Below are 13,404 nucleotides of genomic sequence, written 5' to 3'. Positions count from 1 at the left end.
TTCTCAAGACTTGGGACAAGAACTTCTCAAGACTTGGGACAAGGACTTCTCAAGACTTGGGACAAGAACTTCTCAAGACTTGGGACGAGTGACTTCTCAAGACTTGGGACAAGTGACTTCTCAAGACTTGGGACAAGAACTTCTCAAGACTTGGGACAAGGACTTCTCAAGACTTGGGACAAGTGACTTCTCAAGGCTTGGGAGTATAGTCCTGATAGGGATAGGACAGGTCAAATTTAGAAGGAAAATTTTCAAATTTTTCGGAAAATAAAAAAACGTTGCAAACCTTCAGAAGTGCGCACAAAACCAAAAATTTTCGGAAAATTCGGAAAAAAATTAAAGTTGAAAATTTTCAAAAATTCTTAGTTTTGGGCGCTTTTTGGACGATTTGCCACGTTTTTCGATTTTTCGAAATTTTTCGAAAAAATTGAAATTTCTCAAAGGGGTACCCCTTTGAGAATTTTCAAAATTTGGCGAAATTTAAAAAAAATTAATAAAGGCTGCAAATGGCGTGAAACGCGAAGAAAACTAAGAATTATCGAAATTTTCGTAAAAATTTCAATTCAGAAAAGACGGGTGAGGCACAGCCCTAAACAAGAAGAGAAGACTTAGGACAAGAACTTCTCAAGACTTGGGACAAGTGACTTCTCAAGACTTGGGACAAGAACTTCTCAAGACTTGGGACGAGTGACTTCGCAAGACTTGGGACGAGTGACTTCTCAAGACTTGGGACTTGTGACTTCTCAAGGCTTGGGACAAGAACTTCTCAAGACTTGGGACGAGTGACTTCTCAAGACTTGGGACGAGTGACTTCTCAAGACTTGGGACAAGTGACTTCTCAAGACTTGGGACAAGAACTTCTCAAGACTTGGGACAAGGACTTCTCAAGACTTAGGACAAGAACGTCTCAAGACTTGGGACGAGTGACTTCTCAAGACTTGGGACGAGTGACTTCTCAAGACTTGGGACAAGTGACTTCTTAAGACTTGGGACAAGAACTTCTCAAGACTTGGGACAAGGACTTCTCAAGACTTGGGACAAGTGACTTCTCAAGACTTGGGAGTCTAGTCCTGATAGGGATAGGACAGGTCAAATTTAGAAGAAAAAATTTCAAATTTTTCGGAAAATAAAAAAACGCTGCAAACCTTCAGAAATGCGCACAAAACGAAAAATTTTCGGAAAATTCGGAAAAAAATTAAAAGTTGAAAATTTTCAAAAATTCTTAGTTTTGTGCGCTTTTTGGACGATTTGCCACGTTTTTCGATTTTTCGAAATTTTTCGAAAAAATTGAAATTTCTCAAAGGGGTACCCCTTTGAGAATTTTCAAAATTTGGCGAAATTTTAAAAAAATTAAAAAAGGCTCCAAATGGCGTGAAACGCGAAGAAAACTAAGAATTATCGAAATTTTCGTAAAAATTTGAATTCAGAAAAGACGGGTGAGGCACAGCCCTAAACAAGAAGAGTTGACTTAGGACAAGAACTTCTCAAGACTTGGGACAAGTGACTTCTCAAGACTTGGGACAGTAACTTCTCAAGACTTGGGACGAGTGACTTCTCAAGACTTGGGACAAGAACTTCTCAAGACTTGGGACAAGTGACTTCTCAAGGCTTGGGACAAGAACTTCTCAAGACTTGGGACGAGTGACTTCTCAAGACTTGGGACGAGTGAATTCTCAAGACTTGGGACAAGTGACTTCTCAAGACTTGGGACAAGAACTTCTCAAGACTTGGGACAAGGACTTCTCAAGACTTGGGACAAGAACTTCTCAAGACTTGGGACGAGTGACTTCTCAAGACTTGGGACAAGTGACTTCTCAAGACTTGGGACAAGAACTTCTCAAGACTTGGGACAAGGACTTCTCAAGACTTGGGACAAGTGACTTCTCAAGGCTTGGGAGTCTAGTCCTGATAGGGATAGGACAGGTCAAATTTAGAAGAAAAAATTTCAAATTTTTCGGAAAATCAAAAAACGCTGCAAACCTTCAGAAATGCGCACAAAACCAAAAAGTTTCGGAAAATTCGAAAAAAAATTAAAAGTTGAAAATTTTCAAAAATTCTTAGTTTTGTGCGCTTTTTGGACGATTTGCCACGTTTTTCGATTTTTCGAAATTTTTCGAAAAAATTGAAATTTCTCAAAGGGGTACCCCTTTGAGAATTTTCAAAATTTGGCGAAATTTTAAAAAAATTAAAAAAGGCTCCAAATGGCGTGAAACGCAAAGAAATCTAAGAATTATCGAAATTTTCGAAAAAATTTCAATTCAGAAAAGACGGGTGAGGCACAGCCCTAAACAAGAAGAGAAGACTTAGGACAAGAACTTCTCAAGACTTGGGACAAGTGACTTCTCAAGACTTGGGACAAGAACTTCTCAAGACTTGAGACGAGTGACTTCGCAAGACTTGGGACGAGTGACTTCTCAAGACTTGGGACTTGTGACTTCTCAAGGCTTGGGACAAGAACTTCTCAAGACTTGGGACGAGTGACTTCTCAAGACTTGGGACGAGTGACTTCTCAAGACTTGGGACAAGTGACTTCTCAAGACTTGGGACAAGAACTTCTCAAGACTTGGGACAAGGACTTCTCAAGACTTAGGACAAGAACGTCTCAAGACTTGGGACGAGTGACTTCTCAAGACTTGGGACGAGTGACTTCTCAAGACTTGGGACAAGTGACTTCTTAAGACTTGGGACAAGAACTTCTCAAGACTTGGGACAAGGACTTCTCAAGACTTGGGACAAGTGACTTCTCAAGACTTGGGAGTCTAGTCCTGATAGGGATAGGACAGGTCAAATTTAGAAGAAAAAATTTCAAATTTTTCGGAAAATAAAAAAACGCTGCAAACCTTCAGAAATGCGCACAAAACGAAAAATTTTCGGAAAATTCGGAAAAAAATTAAAAGTTGAAAATTTTCAAAAATTCTTAGTTTTGTGCGCTTTTTGGACGATTTGCCACGTTTTTCGATTTTTCGAAATTTTTCGAAAAAATTGAAATTTCTCAAAGGGGTACCCCTTTGAGAATTTTCAAAATTTGGCGAAATTTTAAAAAAATTAAAAAAGGCTCCAAATGGCGTGAAACGCGAAGAAAACTAAGAATTATCGAAATTTTCGTAAAAATTTCAATTCAGAAAAGACGGGTGAGGCACAGCCCTAAACAAGAAGAGAAGACTTAGGACAAGAACTTCTCAAGACTTGGGACAAGTGACTTCTCAAGACTTGGGACAGTAACTTCTCAAGACTTGGGACGAGTGACTTCTCAAGACTTGGGACAAGAACTTCTCAAGACTTGGGACAAGTGACTTCTCAAGGCTTGGGACAAGAACTTCTCAAGACTTGGGACGAGTGACTTCTCAAGACTTGGGACGAGTGACTTCTCAAGACTTGGGACAAGTGACTTCTCAAGACTTGGGACAAGAACTTCTCAAGACTTCGGACAAGGACTTCTCAAGACTTGGGACAAGAACTTCTCAAGACTTGGGACGAGTGACTTCTCAAGACTTGGGACAAGTGACTTCTCAAGACTTGGGACAAGAACTTCTCAAGACTTGGGACAAGGACTTCTCAAGACTTGGGACAAGTGACTTCTCAAGGCTTGGGAGTCTAGTCCTGATAGGGATAAGACAGGTCAAATTTAGAAGGAAAAATTTCAAATTTTTCGGAAAATAAAAAAACGCTGCAAACCTTCAGAAATGCGCACAAAACGAAAAATTTTCGGAAAATTCGGAAAAAAATTAAAAGTTGAAAATTTTCAAAAATTCTTAGTTTTGTGCGCTTTTTGGACGATTTGCCACGTTTTTCGATTTTTCGAAATTTTTCGAAAAAATTGAAATTTCTCAAAGGGGTACCACTTTGAGAATTTTCAAAATTTGGCGAAATTTTAAAAAAATTAAAAAAGGCTCCAAATGGCGTGAAACGCGAAGAAAACTAAGAATTATCGAAATTTTCGTAAAAATTTCAATTCAGAAAAGACGGGTGAGGCACAGCCCTAAACAAGAAGAGAAGACTTAGGACAAGAACTTCTCAAGACTTGGGACAAGTGACTTCTCAAGACTTGGGACAGTAACTTCTCAAGACTTGGGACGAGTGACTTCTCAAGACTTGGGACAAGAACTTCTCAAGACTTGGGACAAGTGACTTCTCAAGGCTTGGGACAAGAACTTCTCAAGACTTGGGACGAGTGACTTCTCAAGACTTGGGACGAGTGACTTCTCAAGACTTGGGACAAGTGACTTCTCAAGACTTCGGACAAGAACTTCTCAAGACTTGGGACAAGGACTTCTCAAGACTTGGGACAAGAACTTCTCAAGACTTGGGACGAGTGACTTCTCAAGACTTGGGACAAGTGACTTCTCAAGACTTGGGACAAGAACTTCTCAAGACTTGGGACAAGGACTTCTCAAGACTTGGGTCAAGTGACTTCTCAAGGCTTGGGAGTCTAGTCCTGATAGGGATAGGACAGGTCAAATTTAGAAGGAAAAATTTCAAATTTTTCGGAAAATAAAAAAACGCTGCAAACCTTCAGAAATGCGCACAAAACGAAAAATTTTCGGAAAATTCGGAAAAAATTAAAAGTTGAAAATTTTCAAAAATTCTTAGTTTTGTGCGCTTTTTGGACGATTTGCCACGTTTTTCGATTTTTCGAAATTTTTCGAAAAAATTGAAATTTCTCAAAGGGGTACCCCTTTGAGAATTTTCAAAATTTGGCGAAATTTTAAAAAAATTAAAAAAGGCTCCAAATGGCGTGAAACGCGAAGAAATCTAAGAATTATCGAAATTTTCGAAAAATTTCAATTCAGAAAAGACGGGTGAGGCACAGCCCTAAACAAGAAGAGAAGACTTAGGACAAGAACTTCTCAAGACTTGGGACGAGTGACTTCTCAAGACTTGGGACAAGAACTTCTCAAGACTTGGGACGAGTGACTTCGCAAGACTTGGGACGAGTGACTTCTCAAGACTTGGGACTTGTGACTTCTCAAGGCTTGGGACAAGAACTTCTCAAGACTTGGGACGAGTGACTTCTCAAGACTTGGGACGAGTGACTTCTCAAGACTTGGGACAAGTGACTTCTCAAGACTTGGGACAAGAACTTCTTAAGACTTGGGACAAGGACTTCTCAAGACTTAGGACAAGAACGTCTCAAGACTTGGGACGAGTGACTTCTCAAGACTTGGGACGAGTGACTTCTCAAGACTTGGGACAAGTGACTTCTTAAGACTTGGGACAAGAACTTCTCAAGACTTGGGACAAGGACTTCTCAAGACTTGGGACAAGTGACTTCTCAAGACTTGGGAGTCTAGTCCTGATAGGGATAGGACAGGTCAAATTTAGAAGAAAAAATTTCAAATTTTTCGGAAAATCAAAAAACGCTGCAAACCTTCAGAAATGCGCACAAAACCAAAAATTTTCGGAAAATTCGGAAAAAAATAAAAAGTTGAATATTTTCAAAAATTCTTAGTTTTGTGCGCTTTTTGGACGATTTGCCACGTTTTTCGATTTTTCGAAATTTTTCGAAAAAATTGAAATTTCTCAAAGGGGTACCCCATTGATAATTTTCAAAATTTGGCGAAATTTTAAAAAAATTAAAAAAGGCTCCAAATGGCGTGAAACGCGAAGAAAACTAAGAATTATCGAAATTTTCGTAAAAATTTCAATTCAGAAAAGACGGGTGAGGCACAGCCCTAAACAAGAAGAGAAGACTTAGGACAAGAACTTCTCAAGACTTGGGACAAGTGACTTCTCAAGACTTGGGACAGTAACTTCTCAAGACTTGGGACGAGTGACTTCTCAAGACTTGGGACAAGAACTTCTCAAGACTTGGGACAAGTGACTTCTCAAGGCTTGGGACAAGAACTTCTCAAGACTTGGGACGAGTGACTTCTCAAGACTTGGGACGAGTGACTTCTCAAGACTTGGGACAAGTGACTTCTCAAGACTTGGGACAAGAACTTCTCAAGACTTGGGACAAGGACTTCTCAAGACTTGGGACAAGAACTTCTCAAGACTTGGGACGAGTGACTTCTCAAGTGTTGGGACAAGTGACTTCTCAAGACTTGGGACAAGAACTTCTCAAGACTTGGGACAAGGTCTTCTCAAGACTTGGGACAAGTGACTTCTCAAGGCTTGGGAGTCTAGTCCTGATAGGGATAGGACAGGTCAAATTTAGAAGGAAAAATTTCAAATTTTTCGGAAAATAAAAAAACGCTGCAAACCTTCAGAAATGCGCACAAAACGAAAAATTTTCGGAAAATTCGGAAAAAAATTAAAAGTTGAAAATTTTCAAAAATTCTTAGTTTTGTGCGCTTTTTGGACGATTTGCCACGTTTTTCGATTTTTCGAAATTTTTCGAAAAAATTGAAATTTCTCAAAGGGGTACCCCTTTGAGAATTTTCAAAATTTGGCGAAATTTTAAAAAAATTAAAAAAGGCTCCAAATGGCGTGAAACGCGAAGAAATCTAAGAATTATCGAAATTTTCGTAAAAATTTCAATTCAGAAAAGACGGGTGAGGCACAGCCCTAAACAAGAAGAGAAGACTTAGGACAAGTTCTTCTCAAGACTTGGGACAAGTGACTTCTCAAGACTTGGGACAGTAACTTCTCAAGACTTGGGACGAGTGACTTCTCAAGACTTGGGACAAGAACTTCTCAAGACTTGGGACAAGTGACTTCTCAAGGCTTGGGACAAGAACTTCTCAAGACTTGGGACGAGTGACTTCTCAAGACTTGGGACAAGTGACTTCTCAAGACTTGGGACAAGGACTTCTCAAGACTTGGGACAAGAACTTCTCAAGACTTGGGACGAGTGACTTCTCAAGACTTGGGACAAGTGACTTCTCAAGACTTGGGACAAGAACTTCTCAAGACTTGGGACAAGGACTTCTCAAGACTTGGGACAAGTGACTTCTCAAGGCTTGGGAGTATAGTCCTGATAGGGATAGGACAGGTCAAATTTAGAAGGAAAATTTTCAAATTTTTCGGAAAATAAAAAAACGTTGCAAACCTTCAGAAGTGCGCACAAAACCAAAAATTTTCGGAAAATTCGGAAAAAAATTAAAAGTTGAAAATTTTCAAAAATTCTTAGTTTTGTGCGCTTTTTGGACGATTTGCCACGTTTTTCGATTTTTAGAAATTTTTCGAAAAAATTGAAATTTCTCAAAGGGGTACCCCTTTGAGAATTTTCAAAATTTGGCGAAATTTTAAAAAAATTAATAAAGGCTGCAAATGGCGTGAAACGCGAAGGAAACTAAGAATTATCGAAATTTTCGTAAAAATTTCAATTCAGAAAAGACGGGTGAGGCACAGCCCTAAACAAGAAGAGAAGACTTAGGACAAGAACTTCTCAAGACTTGGGACAAGTGACTTCTCAAGACTTGGGACAAGAACTTCTCAAGACTTGGGACGAGTGACTTCGCAAGACTTGGGACGAGTGACTTCTCAAGACTTGGGACTTGTGACTTCTCAAGGCTTGGGACAAGAACTTCTCAAGACTTGGGACGAGTGACTTCTCAAGACTTGGGACGAGTGACTTCTCAAGACTTGGGACAAGTGACTTCTCAAGACTTGGGACAAGAACTTCTCAAGACTTGGGACAAGGACTTCTCAAGACTTAGGACAAGAACGTCTCAAGACTTGGGACGAGTGACTTCTCAAGACTTGGGACGAGTGACTTCTCAAGACTTGGGACAAGTGACTTCTTAAGACTTGGGACAAGAACTTCTCAAGACTTGGGACAAGGACTTCTCAAGACTTGGGACAAGTGACTTCTCAAGACTTGGGAGTGTAGTCCTGATAGGGATAGGACAGGTCAAATTTAGAAGAAAAAATTTCAAATTTTTCGGAAAATCAAAAAACGCTGCAAACCTTCAGAAATGCGCACAAAACCAAAAATTTTCGGAAAATTCGGAAAAAATTAAAAGTTGAAAATTTTCAAAAATTCTTAGTTTTGTGCGCTTTTTGGACGATTTGCCACGTTTTTCGATTTTTCGAAATTTTTCGAAAAAATTGAAATTTCTCAAAGGGGTACCCCTTTTGGCGAAATTTTAAAAAAATTAAAAAAGGCTCCAAATGGCGTGAAACGCGAAGAAAACTAAGAATTATCGAAATTTTCGTAAAAATTTCAATTCAGAAAAGACGGGTGAGGCACAGCCCTAAACAAGAAGAGAAGACTTAGGACAAGAACTTCTCAAGACTTGGGACAAGTGACTTCTCAAGACTTGGGACAGTAACTTCTCAAGACTTGGGACGAGTGACTTCTCAAGACTTGGGACAAGAACTTCTCAAGACTTGGGACAAGTGACTTCTCAAGGCTTGGGACAAGAACTTCTCAAGACTTGGGACGAGTGACTTCTCAAGACTTGGGACGAGTGACTTCTCAAGACTTGGGACAAGTGACTTCTCAAGACTTCGGACAAGAACTTCTCAAGACTTGGGACAAGGACTTCTCAAGACTTGGGACAAGAACTTCTCAAGACTTGGGACGAGTGACTTCTCAAGACTTGGGACAAGTGACTTCTCAAGACTTGGGACAAGAACTTCTCAAGACTTGGGACAAGGACTTCTCAAGACTTGGGTCAAGTGACTTCTCAAGGCTTGGGAGTCTAGTCCTGATAGGGATAGGACAGGTCAAATTTAGAAGGAAAAATTTCAAATTTTTCGGAAAATAAAAAAACGCTGCAAACCTTCAGAAATGCGCACAAAACGAAAAATTTTCGGAAAATTCGGAAAAAATTAAAAGTTGAAAATTTTCAAAAATTCTTAGTTTTGTGCGCTTTTTGGACGATTTGCCACGTTTTTCGATTTTTCGAAATTTTTCGAAAAAATTGAAATTTCTCAAAGGGGTACCCCTTTGAGAATTTTCAAAATTTGGCGAAATTTTAAAAAAATTAAAAAAGGCTCCAAATGGCGTGAAACGCGAAGAAAACTAAGAATTATCGAAATTTTCGTAAAAATTTCAATTCAGAAAAGACGGGTGAGGCACAGCCCTAAACAAGAAGAGAAGACTTAGGACAAGAACTTCTCAAGACTTGGGACAAGTGACTTCTCAAGACTTGGGACAGTAACTTCTCAAGACTTGGGACGAGTGACTTCTCAAGACTTGGGACAAGAACTTCTCAAGACTTGGGACAAGTGACTTCTCAAGGCTTGGGACAAGAACTTCTCAAGACTTGGGACGAGTGACTTCTCAAGACTTGGGACAAGTGACTTCTCAAGACTTGGGACAAGGACTTCTCAAGACTTGGGACAAGAACTTCTCAAGACTTGGGACGAGTGACTTCTCAAGACTTGGGACAAGTGACTTCTCAAGACTTGGGACAAGAACTTCTCAAGACTTGGGACAAGGACTTCTCAAGACTTGGGACAAGTGACTTCTCAAGGCTTGGGAGTATAGTCCTGATAGGGATAGGACAGGTCAAATTTAGAAGGAAAATTTTCAAATTTTTCGGAAAATAAAAAAACGTTGCAAACCTTCAGAAGTGCGCACAAAACCAAAAATTTTCGGAAAATTCGGAAAAAAATTAAAAGTTGAAAATTTTCAAAAATTCTTAGTTTTGTGCGCTTTTTGGACGATTTGCCACGTTTTTCGATTTTTAGAAATTTTTCGAAAAAATTGAAATTTCTCAAAGGGGTACCCCTTTGAGAATTTTCAAAATTTGGCGAAATTTTAAAAAAATTAATAAAGGCTGCAAATGGCGTGAAACGCGAAGGAAACTAAGAATTATCGAAATTTTCGTAAAAATTTCAATTCAGAAAAGACGGGTGAGGCACAGCCCTAAACAAGAAGAGAAGACTTAGGACAAGAACTTCTCAAGACTTGGGACAAGTGACTTCTCAAGACTTGGGACAAGAACTTCTCAAGACTTGGGACGAGTGACTTCGCAAGACTTGGGACGAGTGACTTCTCAAGACTTGGGACTTGTGACTTCTCAAGGCTTGGGACAAGAACTTCTCAAGACTTGGGACGAGTGACTTCTCAAGACTTGGGACGATTGACTTCTCAAGACTTGGGACAAGTGACTTCTCAAGACTTGGGACAAGAACTTCTCAAGACTTGGGACAAGGACTTCTCAAGACTTAGGACAAGAACGTCTCAAGACTTGGGACGAGTGACTTCTCAAGACTTGGGACGAGTGACTTCTCAAGACTTGGGACAAGTGACTTCTTAAGACTTGGGACAAGAACTTCTCAAGACTTGGGACAAGGACTTCTCAAGACTTGGGACAAGTGACTTCTCAAGACTTGGGAGTGTAGTCCTGATAGGGATAGGACAGGTCAAATTTAGAAGAAAAAATTTCAAATTTTTCGGAAAATCAAAAAACGCTGCAAACCTTCAGAAATGCGCACAAAACCAAAAATTTTCGGAAAATTCGGAAAAAATTAAAAGTTGAAAATTTTCAAAAATTCTTAGTTTTGTGCGCTTTTTGGACGATTTGCCACGTTTTTCGATTTTTCGAAATTTTTCGAAAAAATTGAAATTTCTCAAAGGGGTACCCCTTTTGGCGAAATTTTAAAAAAATTAAAAAAGGCTCCAAATGGCGTGAAACGCGAAGAAAACTAAGAATTATCGAAATTTTCGAAAAAATTTCAATTCAGAAAAGACGGGTGAGGCACAGCCCTAAACAAGAAGAGAAGACTTAGGACAAGAACTTCTCAAGACTTGGGACAAGTGACTTCTCAAGACTTGGGACAGTAACTTCTCAAGACTTGGGACGAGTGACTTCTCAAGACTTGGGACAAGAACTTCTCAAGACTTGGGACAAGTGACTTCTCAAGGCTTGGGACAAGAACTTCTCAAGACTTGGGACGAGTGACTTCTCAAGACTTATGACGAGTGACTTCTCAAGACTTGGGACAAGTGACTTCTCAAGACTTGGGACAAGAACTTCTCAAGACTTGGGACAAGGACTTCTCAAGACTTGGGACAAGAACTTCTCAAGACTTGGGACGAGTGACTTCTCAAGACTTGGGACAAGTGACTTCTCAAGACTTGGGACAAGAACTTCTCAAGACTTGGGACAAGGACTTCTCAAGACTTGGGACAAGTGACTTCTCAAGGCTTGGGAGTCTAGTCCTGATAGGGATAGGACAGGTCAAATTTAGAAGGAAAAATTTCAAATTTTTCGGAAAATCAAAAAACGCTGCAAACCTTCAGAAATGCGCACAAAACCAAAAATTTTCGGAAAATTCGGAAAAAAATTAAAAGTTGAAAATTTTCAAAAATTCTTAGTTTTGTGCGCTTTTTGGACGATTTGCCACGTTTTTCGATTTTTCGAAATTTTTCGAAAAAATTGAAATTTCTCAAAGGGGTACCCCTTTTGGCGAAATTTTAAAAAAATTAAAAAAGGCTCCAAATGGCGTGAAACGCGAAGAAAACTAAGAATTATCGAAATTTTCGAAAAAATTTCAATTCAGAAAAGACGGGTGAGGCACAGCCCTAAACAAGAAGAGAAGACTTAGGACAAGAACTTCTCAAGACTTGGGACAAGTGACTTCTCAAGACTTGGGACAGTAACTTCTCAAGACTTGGGACGAGTGACTTCTCAAGACTTGGGACAAGAACTTCTCAAGACTTGGGACAAGTGACTTCTCAAGGCTTGGGACAAGAACTTCTCAAGACTTGGGACGAGTGACTTCTCAAGACTTATGACGAGTGACTTCTCAAGACTTGGGACAAGTGACTTCTCAAGACTTGGGACGAGAACTTCTCAAGACTTGGGACAAGGACTTCTCAAGACTTGGGACAAGAACTTCTCAAGACTTGGGACGAGTGACTTCTCAAGACTTGGGACAAGTGACTTCTCAAGACTTGGGACAAGAACTTCTCAAGACTTGGGACAAGGACTTCTCAAGACTTGGGACAAGTGACTTCTCAAGGCTTGGGAGTCTAGTCCTGATAGGGATAGGACAGGTCAAATTTAGAAGAAAAAAATTTCAAATTTTTCGGAAAATCAAAAAACGCTGCAAACCTTCAGAAATGCGCACAAAACCAAAAATTTTCGGAAAATTCGGAAAAAAATTAAAAGTTGAAAATTTTCAAAAATTCTTAGTTTTGTGCGCTTTTTGGACGATTTGCCACGTTTTTCGATTTTTCGAAATTTTTCGAAAAAAGTGAAATTTCTCAAAGGGGTAGACTTCTCAAGACTTGGGACAAGAACTTCTCAAGACTTGGGACAAGTGACTTCTCAAGACTTGAGACAAGTGACTTCTCAAGATTTGGGACAAGACTTCTCAAGACTTGGGACAAGTGATTTCTTAAGACTTGGGACAAGACTTCTCAAGACTTGGGACAAGACTTATCAAGACTTGGGACAAGACTTCTCAAGACTTGGGACAAGTGACTTCTCAAGACTTGGGACAAGTGACTTCTCAAGACTTGGTTCAAGTAAATTCTCAAGACTTGGTACAAGACTTCTCAAGACTTTGGACAAGACTTCTCAAGACTTGGGACAAGTGACTTCTCAAGACTTGGGGCAAGGGACTTTTCAAGACTTGGGTCAAGTGATTTCTTAAGACTTGGGACAAGATTTCTCAAGACTTGGGACAAGTAACTTCTCAATAGTTGGGACAAGTGACTTCTCAAGACTTGGGACAAGACTTCTCAGGACTTGGGACAAGTGACTTCTCAAGAATTTGGACAAGTGACTTATCGAGACTTGGGTCTAGACTTCTCAAAACTTGGGACTAGACTTCTCAAAACTTGGGACAAGTGACTTCTGAAGACGTGGGACAAGTGACTTCTCAAGACTTGTGACAAGACATGTGGTGCCGGGCGAAGCCAGGCTAGCCAAAGCGATGCAAGTAGATCCGCCTTGATCTACTTGCAAGGCGAGGCCAAGTGATGCCAAGAGAGGCAAGGCGAAATAAGGCTCGGCAAGCCAAGGAAAGCCGAGCAAGGCGAGGGAAGGAGTGTCAAGGTGAGGCAAGGCGCGGGAGGGCCAGGCAAAGGGAGGCAAGGCGTGGAAAGGCGAGTCAAGGCGATGCAAGGTGAGTGAAGGCGAAGCAAGTCGAGGCCAGTTGATGCTAGGTGAGGCAAGGCGAGGGAAGGCCAAGCCAGGCGATGCAAGGCGTGGCAAGTTGAGGCAAGGCGAAGGAAGTGGTGGCAAGGCGAAGCAAGACGAGGCACCGCGAGGCTTGGGAATGCAAGGCGAGGCCAGGAGACAAGGCGAGTCAAGGCGAGGCCATGTGATGCCAGGCGTGGCAAGGCGATGCAAGGAGAGCAAGGCGAGACAAGGCGAGGTAAGGCGAAGGAAGGCGAGGCAAGGCGAAGCAAGACGAGACTTAGCGAGGCCAGGAGAGCAATTCGAGTCAAGGCGACACCAGTTGATGCCAGGTGAGGCAAGGTGAGGGACGGCCAAGCCAAGCGATGTAAGGCGTGGCAAGGTGAGGCACGGCGAGGCCAGGAGAGCAAGGCGAGTC

Source organism: Zootermopsis nevadensis, unplaced genomic scaffold (assembly GCF_977971745.1).
Source record: "Zootermopsis nevadensis isolate Lab colony 2312 unplaced genomic scaffold, Znev_1.0 Znev_ptg000011l, whole genome shotgun sequence".
NCBI lineage: Eukaryota > Metazoa > Arthropoda > Insecta > Blattodea > Termopsidae > Zootermopsis > Zootermopsis nevadensis.
The sequence above is the reverse complement of the archived record's forward strand: the minus strand, read 5'-3'. Positions refer to the sequence as shown.